Genomic DNA, 27,704 nt, shown 5'->3' on the forward strand with positions numbered 1-27,704 from the left:
TTCAAAAATGCTTAGGTTTGGTAGGTTTCCCTAGGTGCCGGCTGAGCTAGAGGCCAAAATCTACAGGTAGGCACTTTGCAAAAAACACCTCTGTTTTCTTTCAAAAAATGTGATGTGTCCACGTTTCATTTTGGGGCATTTCCTGTTGCGGGCGCTAGGCCTACCCACACAAGTGAGGTATCATTTTTATCGAGAGACTTGGGGGAACGCTGGGTGGAAGGAAATTTGTGGCTCCTCTCTGATTCCAGAACTTTCTGTCACCAAAATGTGAGGAAAATGTGTTTTTTTACCCACATTTTGAGGTTTGCAAAGGATTCTGGGTAACAAAACCTGGTCAGAGCCCCACAAGTCACCCCATCTTGGATTTCTCTAGGTCTCTAGTTTTCAAAAATGCATAGGTTTGGTAGGTTTCCCTAGGTGCCGGCTGAGCTAGAGGCCAAAATCTACAGGTAGGCACTTTGCAAAAAACACCTCTGTTTTCTTTCAAAAAATGTGATGTGTCCACGTTGCGTTTTGGGGCATTTCCTATCGCGGGCGCTAGGCCTACCCACACAAGTGAGGTATCATTTTTATCGGGAGACTTGGGGGAACGCTGGGTGGAAGGAAATTATTGGCTCCTCTCTGATTCCAGAACTTTCTGTCACCAAAATGTGAGGAAAATTTGTTTTTTTAGCCATATTTTGAGGTTTGCAAAGGATGCTGGGTAACAAAAGCTGGTCAGAGCCCCACAAGTCACCCCATCTTGGATTCCCCTAGGTCTCTAGTTTTCAAAAATGCACAGGTTTGGTAGGTTTCCCTAGGTGCCGGCTGAGCTAGAGGCCAAAATCTACAGGTAGGCACTTTGCAAAAAACACCTCTGTTTTCTTTCAAAAAATGTGATGTGTCCACGTTTCGTTTTGGAGCATTTCCTGTCGCGGGCGCTAGGCCTACCCACACAAGTGAGGTATCATTTTTATCGGGAGACTTGGGGGAACGCTGGGTGGAAGTAAATTTGTGGCTCCTCTCTGATTCCAGAACTTTCTGTCACCAAAATGTGAGGAAAATGTGTTTTTTTAGCCATATTTTGAGGTTTGCAAAGGATGCTGGGTAACAAAACATAGTCAGAGCCCCACAAGTCACCCCATCTTGGATTTCCCTAGGTCTCTAGTTTTCAAAAATGCATAGGTTTGGTAGGTTTCACTAGGTGCCGGCTGAGCTAGAGGCCAAAATCTACAGGTAGGCACTTTGCAAAAAACACCTCTGTTTTCTTTCAAAAAATGTGATGTGTCCACGTTGCGTTTTGGGGCATTTCCTGTCGCGGGCGCTAGGCCTACCCACACAAGTGAGCTATCATTTTTATCGGGAGACTTGGGGGAACGCTGGGTGGAAGGATATTAGTGGCTCCTCTCTGATTCCAGAAGTTTCTGTCACCAAAATGTGAGGAAAATGTGTTTTTTTAGCCAAATTTTGAGGTTTGCAAAGGATTCTGGGTAACAAAACCTGGTCAGAGCCCCACAAGTCACCCCATCTTGGATTCCCCTAGGTCTCTATTTTTAAAAAATGCATAGGTTTGGTAGGTTTCCCTAGGTGTCGGCTGAGCTAGAGGCCAAAATCTACAGGTAGGCACTTTGCAAAAAACACCTCTGTTTTCTTTCAAAAAATGTGATGTGTCCACGTTGCGTTTTGGGGCATTTCCTATCGCGGTCGCTAGGCCTACCCACACAAGTGAGGTATCATTTTTATCGGGAGACTTGGGGGAACTCTGGGTGGAAGGAAATTTGTGCCTCTTTTTTGATTCCAGAAGTTTCTGTCACCAAAATGTGAGGAAAATGTGTTTTTTTAGCCAAATTTTGAGGTTTGCAAAGGATTCTGGGTAACAAAACCTGGTCAGAGCCCCACAAGTCACCCCATCTTGGATTTCCCTAGGTCTCTAGTTTTCAAAAATGCATAGGTTTGGTAGGTTTCCCTAGGTGCCGGCTGAGCTAGAGGCCAAAATCTACAGGTAGGCACTTTGCAAAAAACACCTCTGTTTTCTTTAAAAAAATGTGATGTGTCCACGTTGCGTTTTAGGGCATTTCCTGTCGCGGGCGCTAGGCCTACCCACACAAGTGAGGTATCATTTTTATCGGGAGACTTGGGGGAACGCTGGGTGGAAGGAAATTTGTGGCACCTCTCTGATTCCAGAAGTTTCTGTCACCAAAATGTGAGGAAAATGTTTTTTTTTAGCCATATTTTGAGGTTTGCAAAGGATGCTGGGTAACAAAACCTGGTCAGAGCCCCACAAGTCACCCCATCTTGGATTTCCCTAGGTCTCTAGTTTTCAAAAATGCTTAGGTTTGGTAGGTTTCCCTAGGTGCCGGCTGAGCTAGAGGCCAAAATCTACAGGTAGGCACTTTGCAAAAAACACCTCTGTTTTCTTTCAAAAAATGTGATATGTCCACGTTGCGTTTTGGGGTATTTCCTGTCGCGGGCGCTAGGCCTACCCACACAAGTGAGGTATCATTTTTATCGGGAAACTTGGGGGAACTCTGGGTGGAAGGAAATTTGTGCCTCTTTTTTGATTCCAGAAGTTTCTGTCACCAAAATGTTAGGAAAATGTGTTTTTTTAACCAAATTTTGAGGTTTGCAAAGGATTCTGGGTAACAAAACCTGGTCAGAGCCCCACAAGTCACCCCATCTTGGATTCCCCTACGTCTCTAGTTTTAAAAAATGCACAGGTTTGGTAGGTTTCCCTAGGTGCCGGCTGAGCTAGAGGCCAAAATCTACAGGTAGGCACTTTGCAAAAAACACCTCTGTTTTCTTTCAAAAAATGTGATGTGTCCACGTTTCATTTTGGGGCATTTCCTGTCGCGGGCGCTAGGCCTACCCACACAAGTGAGGTATCATTTTTATAGGGAGACTTGGGGGAACGCTGGGTGGAAGGAAATTTGTGGCTCCTCTCTGATTCCAGAACTTTCTGTCACCAAAATGTGAGGAAAATGTGTTTTTTTAGCCACATTTTGAGGTTTGCAAAGGATTCTGGGTAACAAAACCTGGTCAGAGCCCCACAAGTCACCCCATCTTGGATTTCTCTAGGTCTCTAGTTTTCAAAAATGCATAGGTTTGGTAGGTTTCCCTAGGTGCCGGCTGAGCTAGAGGCCAAAATCTACAGGTAGGCACTTTGCAAAAAACACCTCTGTTTTCTTTCAAAAAATGTGATGTGTCCACGTTGCGTTTTGGGGCATTTCCTGTCGCGGGCGCTAGGCCTACCCACACAAGTGAGGTATCATTTTTATCGGGAGACTTGGGGGAACGCTGGGTGGAAGGAAATTTGTGGCACCTCTCTGATTCCAGAACTTTCTGTCACCAAAATGTGAGAAAAATGTGTTTTTTTAGCCATATTTTGAGGTTTGCAAAGGATGCTGGGTAACAAAACATAGTCAGAGCCCCACAAGTCACCCCATCTTGGATTTCCCTAGGTCTCTAGTTTTCAAAAATGCATAGGTTTGGTAGGTTTCACTAGGTGCCGGCTGAGCTAGAGGCCAAAATCTACAGGTAGGCACTTTCCAAAAAACACCTCTGTTTTCTTTCAAAAAATGTGATGTGTCCACGTTGCGTTTTGGGGCATTTCCTGTCGCGGGCGCTAGGCCTACCCACACAAGTGAGCTATCATTTTTATTGGGAGACTTGGGGGAACGCTGGGTGGAAGGATATTAGTGGCTCCTCTCTGATTCCAGAAGTTTCTGTCACCAAAATGTGAGGAAAATGTGTTTTTTTAGCCAAATTTTGAGGTTTGCAAAGGATTCTGGGTAACAAAACCTGGTCAGAGCCCCACAAGTCACCCCATCTTGGATTCCCCTAGGTCTCTATTTTTAAAAAATGCATAGGTTTGGTAGGTTTCCCTAGGTGTCGGCTGAGCTAGAGGCCAAAATCTACAGGTAGGCACTTTGCAAGAAACACCTCTGTTTTCTTTCAAAAAATGTGATGTGTCCACGTTGCGTTTTAGGGCATTTCCTGTCGCGGGCGCTAGGCCTACCCACACAAGTGAGGTATCATTTTTATAGGGAGACTTGGGGGAACGCTGGGTGGAAGGAAATTTGTGGCACCTCTCTGATTCCAGAACTTTCTGTAACCAAAATGTGAGGAAAATGTGTTTTTTTAGCCATATTTTGAGGTTTGCAAAGGATGCTGGGTAACAAAACCTGGTCAGAGCCCCACAAGTCACCCCATCTTGGATTTCCCTAGGTCTCTAGTTATCAGAAATGCACAGGTTTGGTAGGTTTCCCTAGGTGCCGGCTGAGCTAGAGGCCAAAATCTACAGGTAGGCACTTTGCAAAAAACACCTTTGTTTTCTTTAAAAAAATGTGATGTGTCCACATTGCGTTTTGGGGCATTTACTGTCGCGGGCGCTAGACCTACCCACACAAGTGAGGTATCATTTTTATCGGGAGACTTGGGGGAACTCTGGGTGGAAGGAAATTTGTGCCTCTTTTTTGATTCCAGAAGTTTCTGTCACCAAAATGTGAGGAAAATGTGTTTTTTTAGCCAAATTTTGAGGTTTGCAAAGGATTCTGGGTAACAAAACCTGGTCAGAGCCCCACAAGTCACCCCATCTTGGATTCCCCTACGTCTCTAGTTTTAAAAAATGCACAGGTTTGGTAGGTTTCCCTAGGTGCCGGCTGAGCTAGAGGCCAAAATCTACAGGTAGGCACTTTGCAAAAAACACCTCTGTTTTCTTTAAAAAAATGTGATGTGTCCACGTTTCATTTTGGGGCATTTCCTGTCGCGGGCGCTAGGCCTACCCACACAAGTGAGGTATCATTTTTATCGGGAGACTTGGGGGAACGCTGGGTGGAAGGAAATTTGTGGCTCCTCTCTGATTCCAGAACTTTCTGTCACCAAAATGTGAGGAAAATGTGTTTTTTTAGCCACATTTTGAGGTTTGCAAAGGATTCTGGGTAACAAAACCTGGTCAGAGCCCCACAAGTCACCCCATCTTGGATTTCTCTAGGTCTCTAGTTTTCAAAAATGCATAGGTTTGGTAGGTTTCCCTAGGTGCCGGCTGAGCTAGAGGCCAAAATCTACAGGTAGGCACTTTGCAAAAAACACCTCTGTTTTCTTTCAAAAAATGTGATGTGTCCACGTTGCGTTTTGGGGCATTTCCTGTCGCGGGCGCTAGGCCTACCCACACAAGTGAGGTATCATTTTTATCGGGAGACTTGGGGGAACGCTGGGTGGAAGGAAATTTGTGGCACCTCTCTGATTCCAGAACTTTCTGTCACCAAAATGTGAGGAAAATGTGTTTTTTTAGCCATATTTTGAGGTTTGCAAAGGATGCTGGGTAACAAAACATAGTCAGAGCCCCACAAGTCACCCCATCTTGGATTTCCCTAGGTCTCTAGTTTTCAAAAATGCATAGGTTTGGTAGGTTTCACTAGGTGCCGGCTGAGCTAGAGGCCAAAATCTACAGGTAGGCACTTTCCAAAAAACACCTCTGTTTTCTTTCAAAAAATGTGATGTGTCCACGTTGCGTTTTGGGGCATTTCCTGTCGCGGGCGCTAGGCCTACCCACACAAGTGAGCTATCATTTTTATCGGGAGACTTGGGGGAACGCTGGGTGGAAGGATATTAGTGGCTCCTCTCTGATTCCAGAAGTTTCTGTCACCAAAATGTGAGGAAAATGTGTTTTTTTAGCCAAATTTTGAGGTTTGCAAAGGATTCTGGGTAACAAAACCTGGTCAGAGCCCCACAAGTCACCCCATCTTGGATTCCCCTAGGTCTCTATTTTTAAAAAATGCATAGGTTTGGTAGGTTTCCCTAGGTGTCGGCTGAGCTAGAGGCCAAAATCTACAGGTAGGCACTTTGCAAGAAACACCTCTGTTTTCTTTCAAAAAATGTGATGTGTCCACGTTGCGTTTTAGGGCATTTCCTGTCGCGGGCGCTAGGCCTACCCACACAAGTGAGGTATCATTTTTATAGGGAGACTTGGGGGAACGCTGGGTGGAAGGAAATTTGTGGCACCTCTCTGATTCCAGAACTTTCTGTAACCAAAATGTGAGGAAAATGTGTTTTTTTAGCCATATTTTGAGGTTTGCAAAGGATGCTGGGTAACAAAACCTGGTCAGAGCCCCACAAGTCACCCCATCTTGGATTTCCCTAGGTCTCTAGTTATCAGAAATGCACAGGTTTGGTAGGTTTCCCTAGGTGCCGGCTGAGCTAGAGGCCAAAATCTACAGGTAGGCACTTTGCAAAAAACACCTTTGTTTTCTTTAAAAAAATGTGATGTGTCCACATTGCGTTTTGGGGCATTTACTGTCGCGGGCGCTAGACCTACCCACACAAGTGAGGTATCATTTTTATCGGGAGACTTGGGGGAACGCTGGGTGGAAGGAAATTTGTGCCTCTTTTTTGATTCCAGAACTTTCTGTCACCAAAATGTGAGGAAAATGTGTTTTTTTAGCCAAATTTTGAGGTCTACAAAGGATTCTGGGTAACAAAACCTGGTCAGAGCCCCACAAGTCACCCCATCTTTGATTTCCCTAGGTCTCTAGTTTAAAAAAATGCATAGGTTTGGTAGGTTTCCCTAGGTGCCGGCTGAGCTAGAGGCCAAAATCTACAGGTAGGCACTTTGCAAAAAACACCTCTGTTTTCTTTCAAAAAATGTGATGTGTCCACGTTGCGTTTTGGGGCATTTCCTGTCGCGGGCGCTAGGCCTACCCACACAAGTGAGGTATCATTTTTATCGGGAGACTTGGGGGAACGCTGGGTGGAAGGAAATTTGTGGCACCTCTCTGATTCCAGAACTTTCTGTCACCAAAATGTGACGAAAATGTGTTTTTTTAGCCATATTTTGAGGTTTGCAAAGGATGCTGGGTAACAAAACATAGTCAGAGCCCCACAAGTCACCCCATCTTGGATTTCCCTAGGTCTCTAGTTTTCAAAAATGCATAGGTTTGGTAGGTTTCACTAGGTGCCGGCTGAGCTAGAGGCCAAAATCTACAGGTAGGCACTTTGCAAAAAACACCTCTGTTTTCTTTCAAAAAATGTGATGTGTCCACGTTGCGTTTTGGGGCATTTCCTGTCGCGGGCGCTAGGCCTACCCACACAAGTGAGCTATCATTTTTATCGGGAGACTTGGGGGAACGCTGGGTGGAAGGATATTAGTGGCTCCTCTCTGATTCCAGAAGTTTCTGTCACCAAAATGTGAGGAAAATGTGTTTTTTTAGCCAAATTTTGAGGTTTGCAAAGGATTCTGGGTAACAAAACCTGGTCAGAGCCCCACAAGTCACCCCATCTTGGATTCCCCTAGGTCTCTATTTTAAAAAAATGCATAGGTTTGGTAGGTTTCCCTAGGTGTCGGCTGAGCTAGAGGCCAAAATCTACAGGTAGGCACTTTGCAAGAAACACCTCTGTTTTCTTTCAAAAAATGTGATGTGTCCACGTTGCGTTTTAGGGCATTTCCTGTCGCGGGCGCTAGGCCTACCCACACAAGTGAGGTATCATTTTTATAGGGAGACTTGGGGGAACGCTGGGTGGAAGGAAATTTGTGGCACCTCTCTGATTCCAGAACTTTCTGTAACCAAAATGTGAGGAAAATGTGTTTTTTTAGCCATATTTTGAGGTTTGCAAAGGATGCTGGGTAACAAAACCTGGTCAGAGCCCCACAAGTCACCCCATCTTGGATTTCCCTAGGTCTCTAGTTATCAGAAATGCACAGGTTTGGTAGGTTTCCCTAGGTGCCGGCTGAGCTAGAGGCCAAAATCTACAGGTAGGCACTTTGCAAAAAACACCTTTGTTTTCTTTAAAAAAATGTGATGTGTCCACATTGCGTTTTGGGGCATTTACTGTCGCGGGCGCTAGACCTACCCACACAAGTGAGGTATCATTTTTATCGGGAGACTTGGGGGAACGCTGGGTGGAAGGAAATTTGTGCCTCTTTTTTGATTCCAGAACTTTCTGTCACCAAAATGTGAGGAAAATGTGTTTTTTTAGCCAAATTTTGAGGTCTACAAAGGATTCTGGGTAACAAAACCTGGTCAGAGCCCCACAAGTCACCCCATCTTTGATTTCCCTAGGTCTCTAGTTTAAAAAAATGCATAGGTTTGGTAGGTTTCCCTAGGTGCCGGCTGAGCTAGAGGCCAAAATCTACAGGTAGGCACTTTGCAAAAAACACCTCTGTTTTCTTTCAAAAAATGTGATGTGTCCACGTTGCGTTTTGGGGCATTTCCTGTCGCGGGCGCTAGGCCTACCCACACAAGTGAGGTATCATTTTTATCGGGAGACTTGGGGGAACGCTGGGTGGAAGGAAATTTGTGGCACCTCTCTGATTCCAGAACTTTCTGTCACCAAAATGTGACGAAAATGTGTTTTTTTAGCCATATTTTGAGGTTTGCAAAGGATGCTGGGTAACAAAACATAGTCAGAGCCCCACAAGTCACCCCATCTTGGATTTCCCTAGGTCTCTAGTTTTCAAAAATGCATAGGTTTGGTAGGTTTCACTAGGTGCCGGCTGAGCTAGAGGCCAAAATCTACAGGTAGGCACTTTGCAAAAAACACCTCTGTTTTCTTTCAAAAAATGTGATGTGTCCACGTTGCGTTTTGGGGCATTTCCTGTCGCGGGCGCTAGGCCTACCCACACAAGTGAGCTATCATTTTTATCGGGAGACTTGGGGGAACGCTGGGTGGAAGGATATTAGTGGCTCCTCTCTGATTCCAGAAGTTTCTGTCACCAAAATGTGAGGAAAATGTGTTTTTTTAGCCAAATTTTGAGGTTTGCAAAGGATTCTGGGTAACAAAACCTGGTCAGAGCCCCACAAGTCACCCCATCTTGGATTCCCCTAGGTCTCTATTTTAAAAAAATGCATAGGTTTGGTAGGTTTCCCTAGGTGTCGGCTGAGCTAGAGGCCAAAATCTACAGGTAGGCACTTTGCAAGAAACACCTCTGTTTTCTTTCAAAAAATGTGATGTGTCCACGTTGCGTTTTAGGGCATTTCCTGTCGCGGGCGCTAGGCCTACCCACACAAGTGAGGTATCATTTTTATAGGGAGACTTGGGGGAACGCTGGGTGGAAGGAAATTTGTGGCACCTCTCTGATTCCAGAACTTTCTGTAACCAAAATGTGAGGAAAATGTGTTTTTTTAGCCATATTTTGAGGTTTGCAAAGGATGCTGGGTAACAAAACCTGGTCAGAGCCCCACAAGTCACCCCATCTTGGATTATCCTAGGTCTCTAGTTATCAGAAATGCACAGGTTTGGTAGGTTTCCCTAGGTGCCGGCTGAGCTAGAGGGCAAAATCTACAGGTAGGCACTTTGCAAAAAACACCTTTGTTTTCTTTAAAAAAATGTGATGTGTCCACATTGCGTTTTGGGGCATTTACTGTCGCGGGCGCTAGACCTACCCACACAAGTGAGGTATCATTTTTATCGGGAGACTTGGGGGAACGCTGGGTGGAAGGAAATTTGTGCCTCTTTTTTGATTCCAGAACTTTCTGTCACCAAAATGTGAGGAAAATGTGTTTTTTTAGCCAAATTTTGAGGTCTACAAAGGATTCTGGGTAACAAAACCTGGTCAGAGCCCCACAAGTCACCCCATCTTGGATTTCCCTAGGTCTCTAGTTTAAAAAAATGCATAGGTTTGGTAGGTTTCCCTTGGTGCTGGCTGAGCTAGAGGCCAAAATCTACAGGTAGGCACTTTGCAAAAAACACCTCTGTTTTCTTCAAAAAAATGTGATGTGTCCACGTTGCGTTTTGGGGCATTTCCTGTCGCGGGAGCTAGGCCTACCCACACAAGTGAGGTATCATTTTTATCGGGAGACTTGGAGGAACGCTGGGTGGAAGGAAATTTGTGCCTCTTTTTTGATTCCAGAACTTTCTGTCACCAAAATGAGAGGAAAATGTGTTTTTTTAGCCAAATTTTGAGGTTTGCAAAGGATTCTGGGTAACAAAACCTGGTCAGAGCCCCGCAAGTCACCCCATCTTGGATTTCCCTAGGTCTCTAGTTTAAAAAAATGCAAAATTTTGGTAGGTTTCCCTAGGTGCCGGCTGAGCTCGAGGCCAAAATCTACAGGTAGGCACTTTGCAAAAAACACCTCTGTTTTCTTTCAAAAAATGTGATGTGTCCACGTTGCGTTTTGGGGCATTTCCTGTCGCGGGCGCTAGGCCTACCCACATAAGTGAGGTATCATTTTTATCGGGAGACTTGGGGGAATGCTGGGTGGAAGGAAATTAGTGGCTCCTCTCTGATTCCAGAAGTTTCTGTCACCAAAATGTGAGGGAAATGTGTTTTTTTAGCCAAATTTTGAGGTTTGCAAAGGATTCTGGGTAACAAAACCTGGTCAGAGCCCCACAAGTCACCCCATCTTGGATTCCCCTAGGTCCCTAGTTTTAAAAAATGCACAGGTTTGGTAGGGTTCCCTAGGTGCCGGCTGAGCTAGAGGCCAAAATCTACAGGTAGGCACTTTGCAGAAAACACCTCTGTTTTCTTTCAAAAAATGAGATGTGTTCACGTTGCGTTTTGGGGCATTTCCTGTCGCGGGCGCTAGGCCTACCCACTCAAGTGAGGTATCATTTTTATCGGGAGACTTGGGGGAACGCTGGGTGGAAGGAAATTTATGGCACCTCTCTGATTCCAGAACTTTCTGTCACCAAAATGTGAGGAAAATGTGTTTTTTTAGCCACATTTTGAGGTATGCAAAGGATTCTGGGTAACAAAACCTGGTCAGAGCCCCACAAGTCACCCCATCTTGGATTTCCCTAGGTCTCTAGTTATCAGAAATGCACAGGTTTGGTAGGTTTCCCTAGGTGCCGGCTGAGCTAGAGGCCAAAATCTACAGGTAGGAACTTTGCAAAAAACACCTTTGTTTTCTTAAAAAAAATGTGATGTGTCCACGTTGCGTTTTGGGGGCATTTCCTGTCGCGGGCGCTAGACCTACCCACACAAGTGAGGTATCATTTTTATCGGGAGACTTGGGGGAATGCTGGGTGGAAGGAAATTTGTGGCTTCTCTCTGATTCCAGAACTTTCTGTCACCAAAATGTGAGGAAAATGTGTTTTTTTAGCCACATTTTGAGGTTTGCAAAGGATTCTGGGTAACAAAACCTGGTCAGAGCCCCACAAGTCACCCCATCTTGGATTTCTCTAGGTCTCTAGTTTTGAAAAATGCATAGGTTTGGTAGGTTTCCCTAGGTGCCGGCTGAGCTAGAGGCCAAAATCTACAGGTAGGCACTTTGCAAAAAACACCTCTGTTTTCTTTAAAAAAATGTGATGTGTCCACGTTGCGTTTTGGGGCATTTCCTATCGCGGGCGCTAGGCCTACACACACAAGTGAGGTATCATTTTTATCGGGAGACTTGGGGGAACGCTGGGTGGAAGGAAATTTGTGGCTCCTCTCTGATTCCAGAAGTTTCTGTCACCAAAATGTGAGGAAAATGTGTTTTTTTAGCCAAATTTGAGGTTTGCAAAGGATTCTGGGTAACAAAACCTGGTCAGAGTCCCACAAGTCACTCCATCTTGGATTCCCCTAGGTCTCTAGTTTTAAAAAATGCACAGGTTTGATAGGTTTCCCTAGGTGCCGGCTGAGCTAGAGGCCAAAATCTACAGGTAGGCACTTTGCAAAAAACACCTCTGTTTTCTTTCAAAAAATGAGATGTGTCCACGTTGCGTTTTGGGGCATTTCCTGTCTCGGGCGCTAGACCTACCCACACAAGTGAGGTATCATTTTTATCGGGAGACTTGGGGGAACGCTGGGTGGAAGGAAATTTGTGGCTTCTCTCTGATTCCAGAACTTCCTGTCACCAAAATGTGAGGAAAATGTGGTTTTTTAGCCACATTTTGAGGTTTGCAAATGATTCTGGGTAACAGAACCTGGTCAGAGCCCCACAAGTCACCCCATCTTGGATTCCCCTAGGTCTCTAGTTTTAAAAAATGCACAGGTTTGGTAGGTTTCCCTAGGTGCCGGCTGAGCTAGAGGCCAAAATCTACAGGTAGGCACTTTGCAAAAAACACCTCTGTTTTCTTTAAAAAAATGAGATGTGTACACGTTTCATTTTGGGGCATTTCCTGTCGCGGGCGCTAGGCCTACCCACACAAGTGAGGTATCATTTTTATCGGGAGACTTGGGGGAACGCTGGGTGGAAGGAAATTTGTGGCTCCTCTCTGATTCCAGAACTTTCTGTCACCAAAATGTGAGGAAAATGTGTTTTTTTACCCACATTTTGAGGTTTGCAAAGGATTCTGGGTAACAAAACCTAGTCAGAGCCCCACAAGTCACCCCATCTTGGATTTCTCTAGGTCTCTAGTTTTCAAAAATGCATAGGTTTGGTAGGTTTCCCTAGGTGCCGGCTGAGCTAGAGGCCAAAATCTACAGGTAGGCACTTTGCAAAAAACACCTCTGTTTTCTTTCAAAAAATGTGATGTGTCCGCGTTGCGTTTTGGGGCATTTCCTATCGCGGGCGCTAGGCCTACACACACACAAGTGAGGTATCATTTTTATCGGGAGACTTGGGGGAACGCTGGGTGGAAGGAAATTTGTGGCTCCTCTCTCATTCCAGAAGTTTCTGTCACCAAAATGTGAGGAAAATGTGTTTTTTTAGCCAAATTTTGAGGTTTGCAAAGGATTCTGGGTAACAAAACCTGGTCAGAGCCCCACAAGTCACCCCATCTTGGATTCCCCTAGGTCTCTAGTTTAAAAAAATGCACAGGTTTGGTAGGTTTCCCTAGGTACCGGCTGAGCTAGAGGCCAAAATCAACAGGTAAGCACTTTGCAAAAAACACCTCTGTTTTCTTTCAAAAAATGAGATGTGTCCACGTTGCGTTTTGGGGCATTTCCTGTCGCGGGCGCTAGACCTACCCACACAAGTGAGGTATCATTTTTATCGTGAGACTTGGGGGAACGCTGGGTGGAAGGGAATTTGTGGCTCCTCTCTGATTCCAGAAGTTTCTGTCACCAAAATGTGAGGAAAATGTGTTTTTTTAGCCAAATTTGAGGTTTGCAAAGGATTCTGGGTAACAAAACCTGGTCAGAGTCCCACAAGTCACTCCATCTTGGATTCCCCTAGGTCTCTAGTTTTAAAAAATGCACAGGTTTGATAGGTTTCCCTAGGTGCCGGCTGAGCTAGAGGCCAAAATCTACAGGTAGGCACTTTGCAAAAAACACCTCTGTTTTCTTTCAAAAAATGAGATGTGTTCACGTTGCGTTTTGGGGCATTTCCTGTCGCGGGCGCTAGGCCTACCCACACAAGTGAGGTATCATTTTTATCGGGAGACTTGGGGGAACGCTGGGTGGAAGGAAATTTAAGGCACCTCTCTGATTCCAGAACTTTCTGTCACCAAAATGTGAGGAAAATGTGTTTTTTTAGCCACATTTTGAGGTATGCAAAGGATTCTGGGTAACAAAACCTGGTCAGAGCCCCACAAGTCACCCCATCTTGGATTTCCCTAGGTCTCTAGTTATCAGAAATGCACAGGTTTGGTAGGTTTCCCTAGGTGCCGGCTGAGCTAGAGGCCAAAATCTACAGGTAGGAACTTTGCAAAAAACACCTTTGTTTTCTTAAAAAAAATGTGATGTGTCCACGTTGCGTTTTGGGGGCATTTCCTGTCGCGGGCGCTAGACCTACCCACACAAGTGAGGTATCATTTTTATCGGGAGACTTGGGGGAATGCTGGGTGGAAGGAAATTTGTGGCTTCTCTCTGATTCCAGAACTTCCTGTCACCAAAATGTGAGGAAAATGTGGTTTTTTAGCCATATTTTGAGGTTTGCAAAGGATTCTGGGTAACAGAACCTGGTCAGAGCCCCACAAGTCACCCCATCTTGGATTCCCCTAGGTCTCTAGTTTTCAAAAATGCACAGGTTTGGTAGGTTTCCCTAGGTGCCGGCTGAGCTAGAGGCCAAAATCTACAGGTAGGCACTTTGCAAAAAACACCTCTGTTTTCTTTCAAAAAATGTGATGTGACCACGTTTCATTTTGGAGCATTTCCTGTCGCGGGCGCTAGGCCTACCCACACAAGTGAGGTATCATTTTTATCGGGAGACTTGGGGGAACGCTGGGTGGAAGTAAATTTGTGGCTCCTCTCTGATTCCAGAACTTTCTGTCACCAAAATGTGAGGAAAATGTGTTTTTTTAGCCACATTTTGAGGTTTGCAAAGGATTCTGGGTAACAAAACCTGGTCAGAGCCCCACAAGTCACCCCATCTTGGATTTCTCTAGGTCTCTAGTTTTGAAAAATGCATAGGTTTGGTAGGTTTCCCTAGGTGCCGGCTGAGCTAGAGGCCAAAATCTACAGGTAGGCACTTTGCAAAAAACACCTCTGTTTTCTTTCAAAAAATGTGATGTGTCCACGTTGCCTTTTGGGGCATTTCCTATCGCGGGCGGTAGGCCTACACACACAAGTGAGGTATCATTTTTATCGGGAGACTTGGGGGAACGCTCGGTGGAAGGAAATTTGTGGCTCCTCTCTGATTCCAGAAGTTTCGGTCACCAAAATGTGAGGAAAATGTGTTTTTTTAGCCAAATTTGAGGTTTGCAAAGGATTCTGGGTAACAAAACCTGGTCAGAGCCCCACAAGTCACCCCATCTTGGATTTCTCTAGGTCTCTAGTTTTGAAAAATGCATAGGTTTGGTAGGTTTCCCTAGGTGCCGGCTGAGCTAGAGGCCAAAATCTACAGGTAGGCACTTTGCAAAAAACACCTCTGTTTTCTTTCAAAAAATGAGATGTGTCCACGTTGCGTTTTGGGGCATTTCCTGTCTCGGGCGCTAGACCTACCCACACAAGTGAGGTATCATTTTTATCGGGAGACTTGGGGGAACGCTGGGTGGAAGGAAATTTGTGGCTTCTCTCTGATTCCAGAACTTCCTGTCACCAAAATGTGAGGAAAATGTGGTTTTTTAGCCACATTTTGAGGTTTGCAAATGGTTCTGGGTAACAGAACCTGGTCAGAGCCCCACAAGTCACCCCATCTTGGATTCCCCTAGGTCTCTAGTTTTAAAAAATGCACAGGTTTGGTAGGTTTCCCTTGGTGCCGGCTGAGCTAGAGGCCAAAATCTACAGGTAGGCACTTTGCAAAAAACACCTCTGTTTTCTTTCAAAAAATGTGATGTGTCCACGTTGCGTTTTAGGGCATTTCCTGTCGCGGGCGCTAGGCCTACCCACACAAGTGAGGTATCATTTTTATAGGGATACTTGGGGGAACGCTGGGTGGAAGGAAATTTGTGGCACCTCTCTGATTCCAGAACTTTCTGTAACCAAAATGTGAGGAAAATGTGTTTTTTTACCCACATTTTGAGGTTTGCAAAGGATGCTGGGTAACAAAACCTGGTGAGAGCCCCACAAGTCACCCCATCTTGGATTTCCCTAGGTCTCTAGTTTTCAAAAATGCATAGGTTTGGTAGGTTTCCCTAGGTGCCGGCTGAGCTAGAGGCCAAAATCTACAGGTAGGCACTTTGCAAAAAACACCTCTGTTTTCTTTCAAAAAATGTGATGTGTCCACATTGCGTTTTGGGGCATTTCCTATCGCGGTCGCTAGGCCTACCCACACAAGTGAGGTATCATTTTTATCGGGAGACTTGGGGGAACTCTGGGTGGAAGGAAATTTGTGCCTCTTTTTTGATTCCAGAAGTTTCTGTCACCAAAATGTGAGGAAAATGTGTTTTTTTAGCCAAATTTTGAGGTTTGCAAAGGATTCTGGGTAACAAAACCTGGTCAGAGCCCCACAAGTCACCCCATCTTGGATTTCCTTAGGTCTCTAGTTTTCAAAAATGCATAGGTTTGGTAGGTTTCCCTAGGTGCCGGCTGAGCTAGAGGCCAAAATCTACAGGTAGGCACTTTGCAAAAAACACCTCTGTTTTCTTTAAAAAAATGTGATGTGTCCACGTTGCGTTTTAGGGCATTTCCTGTCGCGGGTGCTAGGCCTACCCACACAAGTGAGGTATCATTTTTATCGGGAGACTTGGGGGAACGCTGGGTGGAAGGAAATTTGTGGCACCTCTCTGATTCCAGAAGTTTCTGTCACCAAAATGTGAGGAAAATGTTTTTTTTTAGCCATATTTTGAGGTTTGCAAAGGATGCTGGGTAACAAAACCTGGTCAGAGCCCCACAAGTCACCCCATCTTGGATTTCCCTAGGTCTCTAGTTTTCAAAAATGCTTAGGTTTGGTAGGTTTCCCTAGGTGCCGGCTGAGCTAGAGGCCAAAATCTACAGGTAGGCACTTTGCAAAAAACACCTCTGTTTTCTTTCAAAAAATGTGATATGTCCACGTTGCGTTTTGGGGTATTTCCTGTCGCGGGCGCTAGGCCTACCCACACAAGTGAGGTATCATTTTTATCGGGAAACTTGGGGGAACTCTGGGTGGAAGGAAATTTGTGCCTCTTTTTTGATTCCAGAAGTTTCTGTCACCAAAATGTGAGGAAAATGTGTTTTTTTAGCCAAATTTTGAGGTTTGCAAAGGATTCTGGGTAACAAAACCTGGTCAGAGCCCCACAAGTCACCCCATCTTGGATTCCCCTACGTCTCTAGTTTTAAAAAATGCACAGGTTTGGTAGGTTTCCCTAGGTGCCGGCTGAGCTAGAGGCCAAAATCTACAGGTAGGCACTTTGCAAAAAACACCTCTGTTTTCTTTCAAAAAATGTGATGTGTCCACGTTTCATTTTGGGGCATTTCCTGTTGCGGGCGCTAGGCCTACCCACACCAGTGAGGTATCATTTTTATCGAGAGACTTGGGGGAACGCTGGGTGGAAGGAAATTTGTGGCTCCTCTCTGATTCCAGAACTTTCTATCACCAAAATGTGAGGAAAATGTGTTTTTTTACCCACATTTTGAAGTTTGCAAAGGATTCTGGGTAACAAAACCTGGTCAGAGCCCCACAAGTCACCCCATCTTGGATTTCTCTAGGTCTCTAGTTTTCAAAAATGCATAGGTTTGGTAGGTTTCCCTAGGTGCCGGCTGAGCTAGAGGCCAAAATCTACAGGTAGGCACTTTGCAAAAAACACCTCTGTTTTCTTTCAAAAAATGTGATGTGTCCACGTTGCGTTTTGGGGCATTTCCTGTCGCGGGCGCTAGGCCTACCCACACAAGTGAGGTATCATTTTTATCGGGAGACTTGGGGGAACGCTGGGTGGAAGGAAATTATTGGCTCCTCTCTGATTCCAGAACTTTCTGTCACCAAAATGTGAGGAAAATTTGTTTTTTTAGCCACATTTTGAGGTTTGCAAAGGATGCTGGGTAACAAAACCTGGTCAGAGATCCACAAGTCACCCCATCTTGGATTTCCCTAGGTCTCTAGTTTTCAAAAATGCATAGGTTTGGTAGGTTTCCCTAGGTGCCGGCTGAGCTAGAGGCCAAAATCTACAGGTAGGCACTTTGCAAAAAACACCTCTGTTTTCTTTCAAAAAATGTGATGTGTCCACGTTGCGTTTTGGGCCATTTCCTATCGCGGGCGCTAGGCCTACACACACAAGTGAGGTATCATTTTTATCGGGAGACTTGGGGGAACGCTGGGTGGAAGGAAATTTGTGGCTCCTCTCTGATTCCAGAAGTTTCTGTCACCAAAATGTGAGGAAAATGTGTTTTTTTAGCCAAATTTGAGGTTTGCAAAGGATTCTGGGTAACAAAACCTGGTCAGAGCCCCACAAGTCACCCCATCTTGGATTTCTCTAGGTCTCTAGTTTTGAAAAATGCATAGGTTTGGTAGGTTTCCCTAGGTGCCGGCTGAGCTAGAGGCCAAAATCTACAGGTAGGCACTTTGCAAAAAACACCTCTGTTTTCTTTCAAAAAATGTGATGTGTCCACGTTTCATTTTGGAGCATTTCCTGTCGCGGGCGCTAGGCCTACCCACACAAGTGAGGTATCATTTTTATCGGGAGACTTGGGGGAACGCTGGGTGGAAGGAAATTTGTGGCTCCTCTCTGATTTCAGAACTTTCTGTCACCAAAATGTGAGGAAAATGTGTTTTTTTACCCACATTTTGAGGTTTGCAAAGGATTCTGGGTAACAAAACCTGGTCAGAGCCCCACAAGTCACCCCATCTTGGATTTCTCTAGGTCTCTAGTTTTCAAAAATGCATAGGTTTGGTAGGTTTCCCTAGGTGCCGGCTGAGCTAGAGGCCAAAATCTACAGGTAGGCACTTTGCAAAAAACACCTCTGTTTTCTTTCAAAAAATGTGATGTGTCCACGTTGCGTTTTGGGGCATTTCCTATCGCGGGCGCTAGGCCTACACACTCAAGTGAGGTATCATTTTTATCGGGAGACTTGGGGGAACGCTGGGTGGAAGGAAATTTGTGGCTCTTCTCTGATTCCAGAAGTTTCTGTCACCAAAATGTGAGGAAAATGTGTTTTTTTAGCCAAATTTGAGGTTTGCAAAGGATTCTGGGTAACAAAACCTGGTCAGAGTCCCACAAGTCACTCCATCTTGGATTCCCCTAGGTCTCTAGTTTTAAAAAATGCACAGGTTTGATAGGTTTCCCTAGGTGCCGGCTGAGCTAGAGGCCAAAATCTACAGGTAGGCACTTTGCAAAAAACACCTCTGTTTTCTTTCAAAAAATGAGATGTGTCCACGTTGCGTTTTGGGGCATTTCCTGTCTCGGGCGCTAGACCTACCCACACAAGTGAGGTATCATTTTTATCGGGAGACTTGGGGGAACGCTGGGTGGAAGGAAATTTGTGGCTTCTCTCTGATTCCAGAACTTCCTGTCACCAAAATGTGAGGAAAATGTGGTTTTTTAGCCACATTTTGAGGTTTGCAAATGATTCTGGGTAACAGAACCTGGTCAGAGCCCCACAAGTCACCCCATCTTGGATTCCCCTAGGTCTCTAGTTTTAAAAAATGCACAGGTTTGGTAGGTTTCCCTAGGTGCCGGCTGAGCTAGAGGCCAAAATCTACAGGTAGGCACTTTGCAAAAAACACCTCTGTTTTCTTTAAAAAAATGTGATGTGTACACGTTTCATTTTGGGGCATTTCCTGTCGCGGGCGCTAGGCCTACCCACACAAGTGAGGTATCATTTTTATCGGGAGACTTGGGGGAACGCTGGGTGGAAGGAAATTTGTGGCTCCTCTCTGATTCCAGAACTTTCTGTCACCAAAATGTGAGGAAAATGTGTTTTTTTACCCACATTTTGAGGTTTGCAAAGGATTCTGGGTAACAAAACCTGGTCAGAGCCCCACAAGTCACCCCATCTTGGATTTCTCTAGGTCTCTAGTTTTCAAAAATGCATAGGTTTGGTAGGTTTCCCTAGGTGCCGGCTGAGCTAGAGGCCAAAATCTACAGGTAGGCACTTTGCAAAAAACACCTCTGTTTTCTTTCAAAAAATGTGATGTGTCCGCGTTGCGTTTTGGGGCATTTCCTATCGCGGGCGCTAGGCCTACACACACAAGTGAGGTATCATTTTTATCGGGAGACTTGGGGGAACGCTGGGTGGAAGGAAATTTGTGGCTCCTCTCTCATTCCAGAAGTTTCTGTCACCAAAATGTGAGGAAAATGTGTTTTTTTAGCCAAATTTTGAGGTTTGCAAAGGATTCTGGGTAACAAAACCTGGTCAGAGCCCCACAAGTCACCCCATCTTGGATTTCTCTAGGTCTCTAGTTTTCAAAAATGCATAGGTTTGGTAGGTTTCCCTAGGTGCCGGCTGAGCTAGAGGCCAAAATCTACAGGTAGGCACTTTGCAAAAAACACCTCTGTTTTCTTTCAAAAAATGTGATGTGTCCACGTTGCGTTTTGGGCCATTTCCTATCGCGGGCGCTAGGCCTACACACACAAGTGAGGTATCATTTTTATCGGGAGACTTGGGGGAACGCTGGGTGGAAGGAAATTTGTGGCTCCTCTCTGATTCCAGAAGTTTCTGTCACCAAAATGTGAGGAAAATGTGTTTTTTTAGCCAAATTTGAGGTTTGCAAAGGATTCTGGGTAACAAAACCTGGTCAGAGCCCCACAAGTCACCCCATCTTGGATTTCTCTAGGTCTCTAGTTTTGAAAAATGCATAGGTTTGGTAGGTTTCCCTAGGTGCCGGCTGAGCTAGAGGCCAAAATCTACAGGTAGGCACTTTGCAAAAAACACCTCTGTTTTCTTTCAAAAAATGTGATGTGTCCACGTTTCATTTTGGAGCATTTCCTGTCGCGGGCGCTAGGCCTACCCACACAAGTGAGGTATCATTTTTATCGGGAGACTTGGGGGAACGCTGGGTGGAAGGAAATTTGTGGCTCCTCTCTGATTTCAGAACTTTCTGTCACCAAAATGTGAGGAAAATGTGTTTTTTTACCCACATTTTGAGGTTTGCAAAGGATTCTGGGTAACAAAACCTGGTCAGAGCCCCACAAGTCACCCCATCTTGGATTTCTCTAGGTCTCTAGTTTTCAAAAATGCATAGGTTTGGTAGGTTTCCCTAGGTGCCGGCTGAGCTAGAGGCCAAAATCTACAGGTAGGCACTTTGCAAAAAACACCTCTGTTTTCTTTCAAAAAATGTGATGTGTCCACGTTGCGTTTTGGGGCATTTCCTATCGCGGGCGCTAGGCCTACACACTCAAGTGAGGTATCATTTTTATCGGGAGACTTGGGGGAACGCTGGGTGGAAGGAAATTTGTGGCTCTTCTCTGATTCCAGAAGTTTCTGTCACCAAAATGTGAGGAAAATGTGTTTTTTTAGCCAAATTTGAGGTTTGCAAAGGATTCTGGGAAACAAAACCTGGTCAGAGTCCCACAAGTCACTCCATCTTGGATTCCCCTAGGTCTCTAGTTTTAAAAAATGCACAGGTTTGATAGGTTTCCCTAGGTGCCGGCTGAGCTAGAGGCCAAAATCTACAGGTAGGCACTTTGCAAAAAACACCTCTGTTTTCTTTCAAAAAATGAGATGTGTCCACGTTGCGTTTTGGGGCATTTCCTGTCTCGGGCGCTAGACCTACCCACACAAGTGAGGTATCATTTTTATCGGGAGACTTGGGGGAACGCTGGGTGGAAGGAAATTTGTGGCTTCTCTCTGATTCCAGAACTTCCTGTCACCAAAATGTGAGGAAAATGTGGTTTTTTAGCCACATTTTGAGGTTTGCAAATGATTCTGGGTAACAGAACCTGGTCAGAGCCCCACAAGTCACCCCATCTTGGATTCCCCTAGGTCTCTAGTTTTAAAAAATGCACAGGTTTGGTAGGTTTCCCTAGGTGCCGGCTGAGCTAGAGGCCAAAATCTACAGGTAGGCACTTTGCAAAAAACACCTCTGTTTTCTTTAAAAAAATGTGATGTGTACACGTTTCATTTTGGGGCATTTCCTGTCGCGGGCGCTAGGCCTACCCACACAAGTGAGGTATCATTTTTATCGGGAGACTTGGGGGAACGCTGGGTGGAAGGAAATTTGTGGCTCCTCTCTGATTCCAGAACTTTCTGTCACCAAAATGTGAGGAAAATGTGTTTTTTTACCCACATTTTGAGGTTTGCAAAGGATTCTGGGTAACAAAACCTGGTCAGAGCCCCACAAGTCACCCCATCTTGGATTTCTCTAGGTCTCTAGTTTTCAAAAATGCATAGGTTTGGTAGGTTTCCCTAGGTGCCGGCTGAGCTAGAGGCCAAAATCTACAGGTAGGCACTTTGCAAAAAACACCTCTGTTTTCTTTCAAAAAATGTGATGTGTCCGCGTTGCGTTTTGGGGCATTTCCTATCGCGGGCGCTAGGCCTACACACACAAGTGAGGTATCATTTTTATCGGGAGACTTGGGGGAACGCTGGGTGGAAGGAAATTTGTGGCTCCTCTCTCATTCCAGAAGTTTCTGTCACCAAAATGTGAGGAAAATGTGTTTTTTTAGCCAAATTTTGAGGTTTGCAAAGGATTCTGGGTAACAAAACCTGGTCAGAGCCCCACAAGTCACCCCATCTTGGATTCCCCTAGGTCTCTAGTTTTAAAAAATGCACAGGTTTGGTAGGTTTCCCTAGGTACCGGCTGAGCTAGAGGCCAAAATCTACAGGTAAGCACTTTGCAAAAAACACCTCTGTTTTCTTTCAAAAAATGAGATGTGTCCACGTTGCGTTTTGGGGCATTTCCTGTCGCGGGCGCTAGACCTACCCACACAAGTGAGTTATCATTTTTATCGTGAGACTTGGGGGAACGCTGGGTGGAAGGAAATTTGTGGCTCCTCTCTGATTCCAGAAGTTTCTGTCACCAAAATGTGAGGAAAATGTGTTTTTTTAGCCAAATTTGAGGTTTGCAAAGGATTCTGGGTAACAAAACCTGGTCAGAGTCCCACAAGTCACTCCATCTTGGATTCCCCTAGGTCTCTAGTTTTAAAAAATGCACAGGTTTGATAGGTTTCCCTAGGTGCCGGCTGAGCTAGAGGCCAAAATCTACAGGTAGGCACTTTGCAAAAAACACCTCTGTTTTCTTTCAAAAAATGAGATGTGTCCACGTTGCGTTTTGGGGCATTTCCTGTCTCGGGCGCTAGACCTACCCACACAAGTGAGGTATCATTTTTATCGGGAGACTTGGGGGAACGCTGGGTGGAAGGAAATTTGTGGCTTCTCTCTGATTCCAGAACTTCCTGTCACCAAAATGTGAGGAAAATGTGGTTTTTTAGCCACATTTTGAGGTTTGCAAATGATTCTGGGTAACAGAACCCACAAGTCACCCCATCTTGGATTCCCCTAGGTCTCTAGTTTTAAAAAATGCACAGGTTTGGTAGGTTTCCCTAGGTGCCGGCTGAGCTAGAGGCCAAAATCTACAGGTAGGCACTTTGCAAAAAACACCTCTGTTTTCTTAAAAAAAATGTGATGTGTACACGTTTCATTTTGGGGCATTTCCTGTCGCGGGCGCTAGGCCTACCCACACAAGTGAGGTATCATTTTTATCGGGAGACTTGGGGGAACGCTGGGTGGAAGGAAATTTGTGGCTCCTCTCTGATTCCAGAACTTTCTGTCACCAAAATGTGAGGAAAATGTGTTTTTTACCCACATTTTGAGGTTTGCAAAGGATTCTGGGTAACAAAACCTGGTCAGAGCCCCACAAGTCACCCCATCTTGGATTTCTCTAGGTCTCTAGTTTTCAAAAATGCATAGGTTTGGTAGGTTTCCCTAGGTGCCGGCTGAGCTAGAGGCCAAAATCTACAGGTAGGCACTTTGCAAAAAACACCTCTGTTTTCTTTAAAAAAATGTGATGTGTCCGCGTTGCGTTTTGGGGCATTTCCTATCGCGGGCGCTAGGCCTACACACACAAGTGAGGTATCATTTTTATCGGGAGACTTGGGGGAACGCTGGGTGGAAGGAAATTTGTGGCTCCTCTCTCATTCCAGAAGTTTCTGTCACCAAAATGTGAGGAAAATGTGTTTTTTTAGCCAAATTTTGAGGTTTGCAAAGGATTCTGGGTAACAAAACCTGGTCAGAGCCCCACAAGTCACCCCATGTTGGATTCCCCTAGGTCTCTAGTTTTAAAAAATGCACAGGTTTGGTAGGTTTCCCTAGGTACCGGCTGAGCTAGAGGCCAAAATCTACAGGTAAGCACTTTGCAAAAAACACCTCTGTTTTCTTTCAAAAAATGAGATGTGTCCACGTTGCGTTTTGGGGCATTTCCTGTCGCGAGCGCTAGACCTACCCACACAAGTGAGGTATCATTTTTATCGTGAGACTTGGGGGAACGCTGGGTGGAAGGAAATTTGTGGCTTCTCTCTGATTCCAGAACTTCCTGTCACCAAAATGTGAGGGAAATGTGTTTTTTTAGCCACATTTTGAGGTTTGCAAAGGATTCTGGGTAACAGAACCTGGTCAGAGCCCCACAAGTCACCCCATCTTGGATTCCCCTAGGTCTCTAGTTTTAAAAAATGCACAGGTTTGGTAGGTTTCCCTAGGTGCCGGCTGAGCTAGAGGCCAAAATCTACAGGTAGGCACTTTGCAAAAAACACCTCTGTTTTCTTTAAAAAAATGTGATGTGTCCACGTTTCATTTTGGGGCATTTCCTGTCGCAGGCGCTAGGCCTACCCACACAAGTGAGGTATCATTTTTATCGGGAGACTTGGGGGAACGCTGGGTGGAAGGAAATTCGTGGCTCCTCTCTGATTCCAGAACTTTCTGTCACCAAAATGTGAGGAAAATGTGTTTTTTTACCCACATTTTGAGGTTTGCAAAGGATTCTGGGTAACAAAACCTGGTCAGAGCCCCACAAGTCACCCCATCTTGGATTTCTCTAGGTCTCTAGTTTTCAAAAATGCATAGGTTTGGTAGGTTTCCCTAGGTGCCGGCTGAGCTAGAGGCCAAAATCTACAGGTAGGCACTTTGCAAAAAACACCTCTGTTTTCTTTCAAAAAATGTGATGTGTCCACGTTGCGTTTTGGGGCATTTCCTATCGCGGGCGCTAGGCCTACACACACAAGTGAGGTATCATTTTTATCGGGAGACTTGGGGGAACGCTGGGTGGAAGGAAATTTGTGGCTCCTCTCTGATTCCAGAAGTTTCTGTCACCAAAATGTGAGGAAAATGTGTTTTTTTAGCCAAATTTGAGGTTTGCAAAGGATTCTGGGTAACAAAACCTGGTCAGAGCCCCACAAGTCACCCCATCTTGGATTTCTCTAGGTCTCTAGTTTTGAAAAATGCATAGGTTTGGTAGGTTTCCCTAGGTGCCGGCTGAGCTAGAGGCCAAAATCTACAGGTAGGCACTTTGCAAAAAACACCTCTGTTTTCTTTCAAAAAATGTGATGTGTCCACGTTTCATTTTGGAGCATTTCCTGTCGCGGGCGCTAGGCCTACCCACACAAGTGAGGTATCATTTTTATCGGGAGACTTGGGGGAACGCTGGGTGGAAGTAAATTTGTGGCTCCTCTCTGATTCCAGAACTTTCTGTCACCAAAATGTGAGGAAAATGTGTTTTTTTAGCCACATTTTGAGGTTTGCAAAGGATTCTGGGTAACAAAACCTGGTCAGAGCCCCACAAGTCACCCCATCTTGGATTTCTCTAGGTCTCTAGTTTTGAAAAATGCATAGGTTTGGTAGGTTTCCCTAGGTGCCGGCTGAGCTAGAGGCCAAAATCTACAGGTAGGCACTTTGCAAAAAACACCTCTGTTTTCTTTCAAAAAATGTGATGTGTCCACGTTGCGTTTTGGGCCATTTCCTATCGCGGGCGCTAGGCCTACACACACAAGTGAGGTATCATTTTTATCGGGAGACTTGGGGGAACGCTGGGTGGAAGGAAATTTGTGGCTCCTCTCTGATTCCAGAAGTTTCTGTCACCAAAATGTGAGGAAAATGTGTTTTTTTAGCCAAATTTGAGGTTTGCAAAGGATTCTGGGTAACAAAACCTGGTCAGAGCCCCACAAGTCACCCCATCTTGGATTTCTCTAGGTCTCTAGTTTTGAAAAATGCATAGGTTTGGTAGGTTTCCCTAGGTGCCGGCTGAGCTAGAGGCCAAAATCTACAGGTAGGCACTTTGCAAAAAACACCTCTGTTTTCTTTCAAAAAATGTGATGTGTCCACGTTTCATTTTGGAGCATTTCCTGTCGCGGGCGCTAGGCCTACCCACACAAGTGAGGTATCATTTTTATCGGGAGACTTGGGGGAACGCTGGGTGGAAGTAAATTTGTGGCTCCTCTCTGATTCCAGAACTTTCTGTCACCAAAATGTGAGGAAAATGTGTTTTTTTAGCCACATTTTGAGGTTTGCAAAGGATTCTGGGTAACAAAACCTGGTCAGAGCCCCACAAGTCCCCCCATCTTGGATTTCTCTAGGTCTCTAGTTTTGAAAAATGCATAGGTTTGGTAGGTTTCCCTAGGTGCCGGCTGAGCTAGAGGCCAAAATCTACAGGTAGGCACTTTGCAAAAAACACCTCTGTTTTCTTTCAAAAAATGAGATGTGTCCACGTTGCGTTTTGGGGCATTTCCTGTCTCGGGCGCTAGACCTACCCACACAAGTGAGGTATCATTTTTATCGGGAGACTTGGGGGAACGCTGGGTGGAAGGAAATTTGTGGCTTCTCTCTGATTCCAGAACTTCCTGTCACCAAAATGTGAGGAAAATGTGGTTTTTAAGCCACATTTTGAGGTTTGCAAATGATTCTGGGTAACAGAACCTGGTCAGAGCCCCACAAGTCACCCCATCTTGGATTCCCCTAGGTCTCTAGTTTTAAAAAATGCACAGGTTTGGTAGGTTTCCCTAGGTGCCGGCTGAGCTAGAGGCCAAAATCTACAGGTAGGCACTTTGCAAAAAACACCTCTGTTTTCTTTAAAAAAATGTGATGTGTACACGTTTCATTTTGGGGCATTTCCTGTCGCGGGCGCTAGACCTACCCACACAAGTGAGGTATCATTTTTATCGGGAGACTTGGGGGAACGCTGGGTGGAAGGAAATTTGTGGCTCCTCTCTGATTCCAGAACTTTCTGTCACCAAAATGTGAGGAAAATGTGTTTTTTTACCCACATTTTGAGGTTTGCAAAGGATTCTGGGTAACAAAACCTGGTCAGAGCCCCACAAGTCACCCCATCTTGGATTTCTCTAGGTCTCTAGTTTTCAAAAATGCATAGGTTTGGTAGGTTTCCCTAGGTGCCGGCTGAGCTAGAGGCCAAAATCTACAGGTAGGCACTTTGCAAAAAACACCTCTGTTTTCTTTCAAAAAATGAGATGTGTCCACGTTGCGTTTTGGGGCATTTCCTGTCGCGGGCGCTAGACCTACCCACACAAGTGAGTTATCATTTTTATCGTGAGACTTGGGGGAACGCTGGGTGGAAGGAAATTTGTGGCTCCTCTCTGATTCCAGAAGATTCTGTCACCAAAATGTGAGGAAAATGTGTTTTTTTAGCCAAATTTGAGGTTTGCAAAGGATTCTGGGTAACAAAACCTGGTCAGAGTCCCACAAGTCACTCCATCTTGGATTCCCCTAGGTCTCTAGTTTTAAAAAATGCACAGGTTTGATAGGTTTCCCTGGGTGCCGGCTGAGCTAGAGGCCAAAATCTACAGGTAGGCACTTTGCAAAAAACACCTCTGTTTTCTTTCAAAAAATGAGATGTGTCCACGTTGCGTTTTGGGGCATTTCCTGTCTCGGGCGCTAGACCTACCCACACAAGTGAGGTATCATTTTTATCGGGAGACTTGGGGGAACGCTGGGTGGAAGGAAATTTGTGGCTTCTCTCTGATTCCAGAACTTCCTGTCACCAAAATGTGAGGAAAATGTGGTTTTTTAGCCACATTTTGAGTTTTGCAAATGATTCTGGGTAACAGAACCCAAAAGTCACCCCATCTTGGATTCCCCTAGGTCTCTAGTTTTAAAAAATGCACAGGTTTGGTAGGTTTCCCTAGGTGCCGGCTGAGCTAGAGGCCAAAATCTACAGGTAGGCACTTTGCAAAAAACACCTCTGTTTTCTTTAAAAAAATGTGATGTGTACACGTTTCATTTTGGGGCATTTCCTGTCGCGGGCGCTAGGCCTACCCACACAAGTGAGGTATCATTTTTATCGGGAGACTTGGGGGAACGCTGGGTGGAAGGAAATTTGTGGCTCCTCTCTGATTCCAGAACTTTCTGTCACCAAAATGTGAGGAAAATGTGTTTTTTTACCCACATTTTGAGGTTTGCAAAGGATTCTGGGTAACAAAACCTGGTCAGAGCCCCACAAGTCACCCCATCTTGGATTTCTCTAGGTCTCTAGTTTTCAAAAATGCATAGGTTTGGTAGGTTTCCCTAGGTGCCGGCTGAGCTAGAGGCCAAAATCTACAGGTAGGCACTTTGCAAAAAACACCTCTGTTTTCTTTAAAAAAATGTGATGTGTCCGCGTTGCGTTTTGGGGCATTTCCTATCGCGGGCGCTAGGC

The sequence above is a fragment of the Pleurodeles waltl genome, chromosome 4_1 (genome assembly GCF_031143425.1).
Source record: "Pleurodeles waltl isolate 20211129_DDA chromosome 4_1, aPleWal1.hap1.20221129, whole genome shotgun sequence".
Taxonomy (NCBI): Eukaryota; Metazoa; Chordata; class Amphibia; order Caudata; family Salamandridae; genus Pleurodeles; species Pleurodeles waltl.